The following is a 13,012-nucleotide window of genomic DNA, read 5'->3' on the forward strand; positions in this document are numbered from 1 at the left end:
ACCCAGTAGATATGATAAGTATGTGTTGGAAATGCGGTCGCACGATCACCCGCCGATCGATAGCAGTAGAGGTGATTTCGACGCATGGAACTCTGACCGTCAGTATGGTCAGGTGGAGCACTTTCCTCAACCCAAATGCCCTACCAAGACGATTCGAGGCCACCAGTGCACACACCCATTTGGTAAAGACCTATGCCGCAGACACTTTAATATTGCAAAGAAAAAAGGGGCCGCAGCGGATACGGACGATACCCCTAGCGATTGGGAAAGGCGTTTGAACCTTCCCCCAGGCGCTTGGGAGCGTTTCACCTAACGCTTAGGGGCGTTCACACCAACGCTATGAAGCGTTCACACCAACGCTATGGGACGTTCACACCAACGCTTAGGGGCGTTCAACAGCGTTCGATCCTATAAATAAATGACGTTTATCAAGATTACCGACCCTTAGCAACGTGAGGCACTTGTAAAGGAGTTGCATGAAACTAAGCGGAGCATTCAAGCCAGCAACATGCAACACCGCCTTGATAATATTGGACTCAGCCGAGACCTTTCCAAGGTGTTCAAGCCTGTGGTTGAGGCTCAGCGGGACGCAGCTTCAAAAATCACCAAAACGATCGCAGACCTTCCTGCAGCAGTGCCAGCCCTCCCTCCTCCACCGCCCGAGTTAACCGATCCACTACCCATCGCACCACCTAAAGACACCGTCCTCGGACCTCGAGCACAGCAGTATTTGAAGCTCAGTATGACTCCTTTCGCCGACCACACCTTTGGATTGCGATCTGAAAACGATGGTCTCTTCATCGGAAGCTCACCAGTTACCTTTGACGGTGATGATATTTTCGTAGATGGTGTGAGGTACAAAGGAACCCTTGGCCTCTGAGAACTCATGGTAAAACAGAATTTAGAATCGTTCGAGTCTGAAGACCGAGAGGACTATGCACAGATCCTGAAAAGTTCCGGTGCCTTGTATCAAGGCAATTCCATCCTCTCGAGAACCCCGAAGGCGAATAAGGGTTACAAGTGGAAGGATAACCATATTTCTTCCTTCCAACTTCAAGCAGCTTCTTGATCGCTTGGAACTGTGTGCCGCAGCATACCGAGCAGGAAATAATGGTGTGCGCAACGAAATTGTGTCGATTATCGATGTTATGAAGAAGGGTAGACATATCAGCATCGATGAATATAAGACGCTTCATCGTAGCATCCTATAAATAAATGTTGCAAATCAAGAAAGGTTACGCTCGAAAGTACGCCTACGGTGGTAAAGGACTGTTTGACACAATCGCCAGTTTTGCTGGACGCATGTTTACTTCCTCTGCCGTCAAAAACTTAGGAAGTAAGGCCATGAGTGCTGCCACCAATGCAACCTTGAAAGGTGTTGAAAAAGGAGCCTCCAAAGCCGTCGACCATGTGGTTGATAAAGTGACCCGCCCCAGAAAACGCAGTAAAACCCCTCAACAGCCTAGTGTGCAACGCAAGAAGCCAGAGCAAGTTCGGTTGAACAATCTAATCTCCGGCTCTGCTATCAAAACCATCCACGACTTCGTCCAACGCTATAAATAAATACATTATGTCTGACATCCTAACAATCACCGAAGGGTTGACCTTCGACGAAAGTCTCCAGAAATATCAGGTTCGAGAATACGAACCACAAGCCAGTGCCCAGCTGAACAATGCCGGTGCTGAAATCCAAATCAACATCGAAACCCAGGATTTGTTCCTACACCCCGCCGAAAGTTATCTCGTGGTGGAAGGTCGACTTCTCAAGAATGATGACACAGCATATGCAGATGGCGATCTTGTGTCGCTCACCAATAATGGTATCATGTATCTCTTCAAGAGCATCAGTTACAGGCTTTCCGGTCAGCAGATCGAACATATTAACGACCCCGGCATTGCCACCACTATGACTGGAATGTTAACCTACCCCGACGATTTCTCCAAATCGCAGGGTCTCAACCAACTGTGGTATAAGGATTCTTCCACCGATGTTGAGGCTGAGGACACTGGATTTGCAGCCCGTCATAGATACATTATCACCAAGCCCACCAACAAAGGATCGTTTTCGTTAGCAATCCCCCTAAAACATATTTTTGGATTCGCAGATGATTACAACAAAATAGTGTACGGGTTCAGGCACGAACTCTCACTCGTTCGCGATTCAAATGCTAATGCCATTCTGAGAGCAGCTGCCGTCAACGATCCGGCAAAGATCGTCCTAAGTAAACTATCGTGGTTCGTCCCTCACGTCACCCCCTCAGACGAAAATAAGATGCAACTGTACAAAACCATCCAAAGTAAATCCAAGATCCACTGTGGATTTCGCATGAGACAGTGTGATTCCATAGCCGTTCCCCAAGCCTCACAGTTTATCTGGCGCCTAGCTGCCAAGAGTGGTCGCGAAAAGCCTAGATATATCATTGTTGCCTTCCAAACCAACAAAAGCGGTGACCAAACCCATAATGCTTCCGTGTTCGATCACTGTCGATTGCGAAATATCCTTGTCACCCTCAACGCTGAACGTTATCCGGCAGTCGACTTTAATGCAGCTTTCAACGAAAATAGGATCGCCAGAGTGTTCAAAGAGGCCTCCGACTTCAGAAAGAAATTCCACAACATGGACAGTCTCCTCAGTAATGGTGGTATTAATCCCTCCGATTACATCGACTTGTACCCCTTGTTTGTGATTGATGTGAGTCATCAGTTGAGCGTCTCAAAGAATCCACGGTGGCTATTCAGATCCGAGCCGAATTCGCCCGTAATGTTCCAGCCAACACCAAAGCTTTTGCACTTGTCATTTCCGACAGAATCCTACAGTTTGAATCCGATGGTCAGAAGATGAACATCGTGTACTAAAAGTAAATGGATAAAATTCACCTACAACTCATCTTTGCCAGTCGCCCCGCCGAAGTCTATGCAATCGTGGTAAAGGCCGTAAAACAGCTCAAGGAGCAGTATGACGGTATCGATAAGTGGAAGCAAAAATATGTGACAATGGTTTACCATAAATAAATGGAGAACACATTGTTGAAGCAAATTGCTAATAACACCGACCCCAAGCATGGGTTTTCCTTCATCGTCTCTGGAAACGATAGCCAAATCCTTACCCGGTTCAACCCCCCACTGCATCTCAAGGAATCCAAGACCTACGAGATGGCATTGGTGAACCTGGAAACCTATAACTCAATCCCCAACATTCATACAGGTAACAATTCCTTCCACTACTCCCCAAACGATGGTGCCAACTGGTTTCCCATCGCACTGAGCACAGGTTCCTATGACATCGAAGACATCAACAATGAGATCCAGCGGCGTCTACGGCTCAACAAACACAAAACGAAGATCATCATCGATGACAATCGGGCGACCCTAAGAGCAACGCTCACCCTCGCCAGACACTATCAAGTAGACTTCAACGTTGTCAATAGCATCAACACAGTCTTGGGATTCGAGCGGCAAATTTACACGTTCGATATGATCACAAACGGCTATACGGAAGGGGAACACATTGTAAATATTATCAGCATCAACAGCATTCTGGTGAATAGTGATATCATCCATGGAAGTTATGTGAATGGTACCCAGCAGTCTACCATCTACAGCTTCTTTCCCGCAGACGGTCCTGGTATGAAGATCATTCAAACCCCTAAGAATCTAGTATACTTGCCAGTGACCTTGCGAACCATCAATCGCATGCAAACGTATCTCACCGATCAAGACGGTAGGCCCATCGATTTCAGGGGTGAACATCTCACCATTCGCTTTCATCTTCGTGAAGTATAAATAAATGACTTATCACGAAATATGGTTTGAACTTGACAAAAGGTCCAGCTGATAAACTATAACGGGCTACCAAGAAAGGTTGTCCGGTCTCCATTCGTTTGTCCCACGCAAACCTGCAAGGCGAACACAAGATGTGGCTCACCACCCGCCAGGTTCAAAAGATCGTCAAGCTCCTACAGAAGGGTACTGGTGGAATGGTCCTAGAGTTGAGTGCGACCCAATTGAAGAAAAACATGCAGAAGGTGGGTGGCTTCCTACCCATGCTGGCGGGGCTGGCAAATAGGGCACTTCCCATGTTTGCAAAAACCATTCTACCCGCCTTGGGTGTTGGAGCCTTGAGTGGTCTGGGTGGTGTAGCCGTCAACAAGGCCTTAGGGTCTGGATTGTACCTGAAACGTGGTGGATGCGTTTGCACAGTGAAAACTAGTGGCAACGGTCTCTACCTCAAACCCTCAAACGCCCGGATCACCTATGGTGATGGACTCTACTTGTAGCGTGGTCAGCATTTCCACGACGGAGCCGGTCTGATCTTAGGTGCTTACAGCTCCTTCAAAAATATTCCCCTTCTCGGTATGCTCCTATAAATAAATGGATCAAGTAGATGCCAGTCATATCGCATGCATGGAAGAGGAGCTCACCGCAGAAATCCGGAAATATGAGCATGCGTTGAAGATCTACAACCGATTGGATAAGGTCATCTCCATTACCCTGGTTGGGTGCTGCGTAGGCAGTCTATTGCTGACCAGTGGTACCATGGGGTCTGCTCTGACCGGTGTGGGTGCTGTGTCATCCATTTCCCTAGGTTCCCTCACCTGTGTATGTGCCACGGGGATAATAATCCTATCCTTAATCTCACGCCGAGTCGCCAAGAAGAAAAAGAAGCATCGAGACACCGTGCGATTAGCCAAAACCTACAAGTCCCAGCTGGCAGGTGAAGACGGTGCTCCTGCAGTCTGCCTGAAGAACTACTACGATGAGAAGGATCAGCTTCGTCAACCTTCTACCCCAATTAGTGAAGAATTAAAAGCGCATGCGCCGTGGGGAGGGTTCTTCCAATCGCGCCTCGCTCGTCTACGCCTCGCTCGCCACTCATTCCCGAACCCTCCAGATCAAAGTGTTAAGTGACCAAAAAAAATTCCCAATCCGCTTTGGATTGGGAAATTTTTCGTCCTTACTCCTAGCCCTCGGTTATTTTTTTTTTTTTAATTCCTCACCAGAACGTATGAGAGATACTCCTGCTTGGACTTTTTGCTGAGCTTGAACCAAGTGCTTCGTACGAAGGCTCCTTGCAAGGGATCTTTCTCTTTATTGAGCGTGGGGCAAGCCCATACTCTACTGGTCTCTTCTTGACGGTCCTTCAGGGTGAGGATTCTGCTTTTGCCAAACTTACCTTCGACTTCCACCACCTCCAAGATCTTATAGATCACCCCGGTGGGTAAGTCCTTCCATTTGATGGCTTCCTGATTCTGGTCCTGCACCTTTTCCTGAAAGGTGTCTTCGCTGGTGAAGTCATCTGTGTCGACGAAACCATTGTGCACAAAAGTCATGATTTATTATACGCTATGAAGGGACGCTGTCGGATTGCATCTTAGCCTCGGGGTTGGGGGTCGTATGCAGGTTTTGCCTTTGAAATTGGGGGGGGGGGTGTAGAATCCCCCTTTTCACACTACTGGAATGTATCAAAGAGTCCAACCCGACCAAACAGCAGAAAACATCCAAAGGCAACTAGTGGGTCTTCAAAACAGCGAGAGAGCCCCCTTCCAGAGGCCATCTACATTTTACCTCTCAACAAAAATCTATACTAAATCAGTGCACATGGACGTCAAACTAAACTTTAAAACATATTAATGAACTGAAACTAAAACTCATACAAACAAACAATAATTGCTCCTGAATAGGGACTGATGCAACAATGCGGTGGGGTTCATCATGTTTAATGCGATCTCATAATGCGATCTCAGAATAAGTCAAAATAAATAAGCAAAATAACAATGGTACGTAAATTAACAAAGGACTTTTATCAGTTACTGACATGCCAGTTCAAGACCTAAATTAAACTGATAAAAATATTATGTCCTCATCATATGAAAATCAAGCACAATCCCTCCCGGTAATGGTTTAGTATCATATCATCATAAAATATATTAGAAGGAACTAACCCGTATATGCCAACAACGTGTTTAGATTAAATGTGTTTATTTCCGTACCTATAGCAATATCATGTATTTCCCAACTTGTAAACACTAATTGTAGGTCAGATCCATCAACCATGCATCTTAATATTGATCCGTGTCATTCATAAAAAAGATAATTCTGAAAGGTATTTAGAAAATTAAGTATTGAACATTTCAAATAGTTCCTCAGGTAAACGTGAAAGGTGTAACATCGTATTGTGCAACTCATATATGTGACATATCAGTCGCACTGTATAAGTCAATTTGGTTTGAATTTAGACTGAATTCAAATGTAATCCTCTTAAATTCAACTCTTAATAAACTGATCAATTGCCGAATTTCCAGGTATTATTCATATAAACAAGATATACATAAAGGTAAGCGCAAATTAATATACTGAACAGTATTTGATTGCTTGAATTTAAAGTATCTGGTTCATGTTAGAAAACTAGAACGTAAGTTCAACATGTTCAATAACTTGTTTTCTAATATTTTCTTTCTATATTTTGTCTTTTTAATTTGGAATTTGTCTTTTTTGATCTTTTAAAAATAGTTTTAAACAAGCAGTTTTAAAAATCTGTCATGGCTGCAAAATACTTCTATTCAATAGTGACTTACCTTCACCATAATTGCCCTACTCCGGAAAAGTAAACTTTTGTTTCATATAAAAATAAATTCTAAACATAAATAATCTGTTTTCAACTACAGTAACATAAGTAACTTGCTATTAATTTTAGGATTATGATATACATATCGTTTGCGTTTCCTGTAACGTCATTTAATTAATGTATTGTATATAACTACTAAATATTTTGGCGAAGGACGATAAAATAAAAGTTAAATTGACGATACCGGTAGCCGAATCAGATCATGTGACGACAGATAAAGAATCACCTTACACATGTTACATAACTGTTCAACCCCTTTGGGTTTTTTTTTTATATGAAACATTAGAAGTTATGAACATTATTCTTCACGCGTCCTATACGAACTTGGCATTGTTTGGGCATAAAAACTAATGAGGGAAAGGACACATGCATGTACGCTAGACATGTATGCCGAGGATCAACTTTATTAACCAGTAAGACCGTTTTTATTCGCATATACATAATTAGATATCGCTATTTAGTGTTAAATAAGAACGTGTTTTTGTTATTTTAATTTGGATACATATAAAAAAAATAGCTGATTATCATTACCCTTCTTCTGAATCTAGTTCTAGGAATCCAACAGAACCATAACCATTGTAATCAAGAATAGTTGTTATGGAACCGTTAAGGGTTGTTCTAATTATTTTGCAATCGTCTAGGTTCGACCAGTATAAATAATCATTGACAGAATCAACAGCAATACCACAAGCTCCACTTCTAGTAGGTTGTTGAACAGTTACTTCTGTGTCATTGGTAATATTCGATGGATAATTTAACCTGAAAGTAAAAGATATAAACAAACCCTAATAAAATAATAAAATCATTTTTTATTTAATATTTGCATCACTACGATTTCATAATAAATGAAAATGTTATATATGTTACATATATTTAAGAGGTATTCTGCATTCCTTGTATACCCAATAATTACAGATATTGTTGATATAAATGATATAAATGATATGAATAGATTAACTTAGCCTTTTTGACAAACGCTTCGGAACTATTTTCCTCCATTCTTTATAATTTCGTTCTTTATATAGCATTTACTTATTTCGTTTTAACAACACTGACTACCTTTTGTAGACGAAACGCGCTTCTGACAATAATTATACAGGAAACTAAAACTGAATATAAGTTGTGCGTGCGATATTTTTTTTTTTAATCACCACTTCAGAAACACTCAAACCTTCAAATGTGAAACATAAAATTGAGGATGGAAATGTGGAATATGTAAACATGATAAAAGAGGCAACAATCCGACTCAAGAGCACTGAACAGCCGATAGCCATCAATGGGTTTTCAACATGAAATTGAGAATGAAAATGTCGAAGAGACAACAACCCGACCAGAGAGCAGAAAATAATCGAAGGCCACCAATGGGTCTTCAACGCAGCGAGTAAAATCCCGCACCCGGACGTGGTCGTCAGCTGGTCCCTAAATAAAATTGTGTACTAGTTCAGTAACATTGGACGTCACACTAAACTCCAAACATATAAATGAACTAAAATTAAAAAACATACAAGACTCACAAAGGCAAGACTTGAGAAAGGCGCAAAAATGCGGCGGGGTTCAACAAATTTTGTGAGATCTCAACCCTCCTTTTATCTCTAGTCAATGTAGAATAAACAAACACATAGCAATACGCACAGTAAAGCTCACTTTAAAAGAAGTCCGAGTCTGGTGTCAGAAAAGGTCACAAAAGAAACTAAGCAAAATGACAATGATACATAAATGAACAAAGGACTACTAGCAATTACTGACAGACTTCAATTAAACTGAGTGAAAGATTATATCTTCATCATATGAAAATCAAGTACAATCCCTCTCGTTCGGGGTTTGGTATCATACCATCATACAGTATATAAGAATGACATAACCCGTAATATGCCAATTACTGGTTTTTGAATAAATTTGTGTATTTCAACGCATAAATAAGTAAATAAACATGAAAATACTTGAGATGTATATGACCAAAGTCAACGTAAAAGTTCAGCCATATATCCGCGACAAGTCAAATTTGAGAAATGTTATACCTTTATTTATCAATATTTATTAAAATTTATTAACAGAGGATGTAATAAACAGTAGAGCTATTAATCATGCCAATATCAGAGTATTGACGACTTCTAAGCTAATACTATAGTAACTAGTAATTTCAGTAAATAAGCATTAATTTTAACACATTGCTAAAACATTTAAATTATCACCCACCTTGTAACTGCACCATGCCAATCTGTCCAATATATGTAGTTCTTTATCTTATGAACAGCAATATTTCTCACTTCGTGAAGATTTACTTGGGCAATTACTTCATCGTTTGTTCCGTTTATATCCATCAACGTTATTGAATCTCGGCATGCTGCTAGTATTTTTAAATCTGTTAAATGGAAAGTATTTTTTTTTGTGTACATAGATATAAAAAGGTGTGGTATGAATGACAATGAGACAACTCTCCATTCGAGTCACAATTTGTAAAAGTGAACCATTATAGATCAAAGTACGGTCTTCAACACGGACCATTGGCTCACACTGAACAGCAAGCTATAAAAGACCCCCCAAAATGACTAGTGTAAAACCATTCAAACGGGAAAACTAACGATCTCATCTATATAAAAAACGAATAACAAGATACATCTACATGTATGAACCACATCAGCAAACGATAACCACTGAACATCAGCATGATCAGGCTCATATGAGAAATAGTATGTTTTGATTAATCTGATATAAGAATACTTAATTTGAAAGAATCATGAACAATGAGATTATCTGAACGTCATGTGTTTGCTTGAAAAGCTCAAGTCACGAACGTCCCTGACAAATATAAATGAAGGAGTGGTAAACTTGGAATTGTTACATATATACGTTATACGAGGATTTGGTACATGAATTGACTAAATTTGTTCAGTACAAAGTTATAGGGGCAAAACTGTTGGCTTCGTGATTCTAACTCGTTTCGTCTTCAATAATCAACCAGCTGTGTTACACATCAATATCTTACATCTTAAACGTACTATCGCTGCATTGAAGACCCATTGGTGGCCTTCGGCTGTTTTCTGTTCTATGGTCGGGTTGTTGTCTCTTTGACACATTGCCCATTTCCATTCTCAATTTTATTAATTGTCATTTTTTTCCTGAATCTGCAATAGTCAAGATAGTTTTTACTTTTATTCAATGAAATAAAATATATCCGACACTTTTGATTCCAGAACATTCGTATAAAATTTCACACTTTAACACAACATGTATAATTACACTATTAGTTAATGAAACAGACATTAATATATCAAAAATAAAATCTCTTCAAAGATACTAGAAGTTAAAAAAAGGTTAACATTGGTAATATCATTTATTTAATAATCGGATATTTGTTGCGGGAATGAATATTGTTTTTTTTTTAAATAGATGCTCATGATCTTAAAGTAAGAAGTGTGTATCAGATTCTGCATTTCTCGTTTTTGTCAGTTAATGTCAAATTGTAAGTTATAAGACTTCTTTTGTTCTCTAACATTGTCTAAGGTTTTCTTATTTTTTTTTTCTTTTATTCATTTAATTCAATCAATTTGATAGATACACTAAATCATGTAAATCTGAATTGTATTTGGTGAGCTTTGTACTTTTATAAAACAAACTACTAGCATCCACTACATACATAGTATTTTTTTCCTGTAAATAACGATATTAATTAACGGTTGACGAGAAAAGGGTAGCTTCATAACCAAATATTTTCAATGAATGTAAAGATGGGATCATCTCTTCTTCATTTGTATTACATGTATTAATATGATCATACTTTTCTTATGTTTATATATTTGTCGTCAGTTTATAATTATCATCAGCGGGTTTAGCCCGTGTCTGAAGCAAACAGATTAGTCAAGCACAATAAACATTAAAGAATTACATACAATTGTAGGATGTTTATATAGGTTTCTAATGAACAAATCATTACTTTTATTGCAGTCTCTTTTTAAGTATCGCTTTCCATTTTGCTTTGGTTATGATGTTACATGTACTAATGTTGTTATGCCTTCTACATGTTCTAATTGACTTATCGTGAGATGTATCTTTTGTTTACAAATTAATTTGATCCTTTACTTCAACTCATATGAAACTTATATTCATTCATTTAAAAAAAACATTTTGTTATAACGACTGCGTTACGATTTTATGATTCGCACTTCACTGCACACGATGTGTTTGCTGGTATCGTATTGACACTTAAATTTTTACTAATATTTCAACATCATCTATTGTAACATATCAATATTTAAAACAAAGATTTAAGTAACTGGAATAAGTTTGTCTGTTCTTGAGTTGAAGGTGTATTTGAAAACAAAAGTAAAGAGTATTGGGATCAACAGCAGTGCAAGATTTTTCGCAGTTAAAAAAATAGAGTAAGGAGATTTTTTATCTGACTTTTAAATTATTAACACAACTGCAAACACGGTACAAGCAATATCCTTTGTAAATAATCTTACACTTTTTAAAATGGTAGATTTATTTTCTGGAGTAAATCTTTGATCATGTTGATATAAGCAATATAACTCTCTATATATTCACTGGTATATTCATGAACTAAGGTTTGCGAATACTCATACAAAAAAGCATATTATATACATCGAAGATAAGTATTTTTCAGCAATATATATATTGGATAAAGATTCAATTGGACACATTTGTTGTTGTTTAATAAAAGCTATACAATGTCGAAAACACCCAGATAAGAAAACATACCTTTAAGCAACAAATTAAAAAATGCTCATAACAGTTTTCTTTATCTGTACCTGCCTTTGTAATGTTTTGGTATCAATGGTATAAATATTATGAGTTATTTTCCATTCAGTTAGATCGTTTGCAATTACTTTATTAATTGTTTGTCATACGTCATAGGTTACATACAAGAGTTTGTTATTTTTTGTGATTGCTTCAGATATATGTGTGTCTTTATTAGTTTTGTTGAAGATCAATACTAACTGGTGTATTAATATTTGCGTATCGTTAACGATATCTGCATTTCTTTTTGTATTAAAGGATAACTTTCTCTTACACAGATACTTTGTTTGTTGACATGATAGCATAAGTTCTGAAAAAAATTGTGTTAGTGGGTTTTGTATTATTTGACTACTTGGTTTTCTGGCATATCATTTTAAAAAATCTTATCTTCGGCTAATGCTAGAAAGATGTGTAATACAAAGGCAAATAAACAAACTAAACATTTGCTATTAAAGTCCATTTTACCCTGTGCACATAGACAAGCGAGTTTTTCTTAATATGCATTTACAAAACTAATAATATAATGTACGTTTTTTAAATGAAATATGAAAAAAGTATTATACTTCAAAACTAGACCATACATCGCTTATTTATAAACATAAATAAGCAAACATTCTGTAATCATCACAATATTAATGTTGATCCCACTGATGTGTTGCTAAAACATCCTGACTTTGAAAAGAATCAATGTACAAAGATACAAGACCCTAAATATCAATGGTTGTATAAAGTATATCACTTTATTGTGTTGCTTTACTGTTATATAATTTACAAAATATGTAACATGAAATAATATACACAGTGAAACCGGAACTTCATTCTGTCTTGATCAAAATTAACTGAAGGCCTTGATTGATTTACACAATAGGGGCATTCATCGTTTAACACTCTATGTAATTTTACATATTGTTAGCAACTTCCAACTCAAAAAAATGTATCCACTATTTCAAATTACACTTGTTTAACTCCTATCAATTAAAAAAAAAGATTAAAAGGAAATATTCAAATCCTGTATCTTAATAAGGTTGCCATTGTACACACTAATAAAACATTGAGAGACAAAGATAATATAAAATATACTTCAGCTGAACAAATATCAACTTGTTGATAAAATCGGATTTTCAAAAATGATTTCATCTGTTGTTGTCTAGAATCTGTGATTTCCCCATATTGTGTAAGGAGGCATTTCCTAGTGCAGCAAGATTATTTAACAACAATGCTCATAGATATCTACATATATTCACATGCAATGCCCGAAAGTGAGAAATCCACTCCAAATTATGTACTAGAGAATTATAAGTAGTAGAAAGTAAAATCACAAAAATACTGAACTCCGAGGAAAATTCAAAACAGAAAGTCCATAATCAAATGGCAAAATCAAATGGTAAAACACATCAAACGAATGGACAACAACTGTCATATTCCTCACTTGGTACAGGCATTTTCAAATGTAGAAAATGGTGGATTGAACTTGGTTTTAAAGCGCTAAACCTCTCACTTGTATGGCAGTCGCATCAAATTCCATTATATTTACAACGATGCATAAACAAAACAGACGACATAATAGGTAACATTGTCACAATAGGGGTACAGTAGTCATCACCGTGTCACAATCTCAATCAGAACATA

Source organism: Mytilus californianus, unplaced genomic scaffold (assembly GCF_021869535.1).
Source record: "Mytilus californianus isolate M0D057914Y unplaced genomic scaffold, xbMytCali1.0.p SCAF_8, whole genome shotgun sequence".
NCBI classification, from domain to species: Eukaryota; Metazoa; Mollusca; class Bivalvia; order Mytilida; family Mytilidae; genus Mytilus; species Mytilus californianus.